The sequence below is a fragment of the Meleagris gallopavo genome, chromosome 3, assembly GCF_000146605.3.
Source record: "Meleagris gallopavo isolate NT-WF06-2002-E0010 breed Aviagen turkey brand Nicholas breeding stock chromosome 3, Turkey_5.1, whole genome shotgun sequence".
Lineage (NCBI taxonomy): Eukaryota > Metazoa > Chordata > Aves > Galliformes > Phasianidae > Meleagris > Meleagris gallopavo.
In genome coordinates this window covers 44,492,815-44,493,137 of record NC_015013.2, presented here as the reverse complement: position 1 = coordinate 44,493,137, position 323 = coordinate 44,492,815, and positions in this window count along the sequence as shown.

Here is a 323-nt window from a genome sequence, read left to right as displayed (position 1 = left end):
TTTACAAAAACTCTAAACTGCCAAAACAAGATTTCACTGCTGCTTACCCACATTTAAACAGAGGTTACTATAAAGACTGTGCACAAAAATAATGCATTTTTACATTTTAAGCAGTCTCTTTTGACCTTTTAATGGATTCACTGATATATTTTCAGTGCCTGTCCTTTTTGATTAGAAAACTTAATATTCTGTCACTCAATTATTTGCCTCGCTGTCTTTCACAGTGATAAGTAAGAAAGAAAAGCTGGAAAAAAAAGTTAAAATCAAGAGTGCTGTAGCACCTAAAACTTCTGCATGGCCATAGTTAACTAGCTTGAAAATGC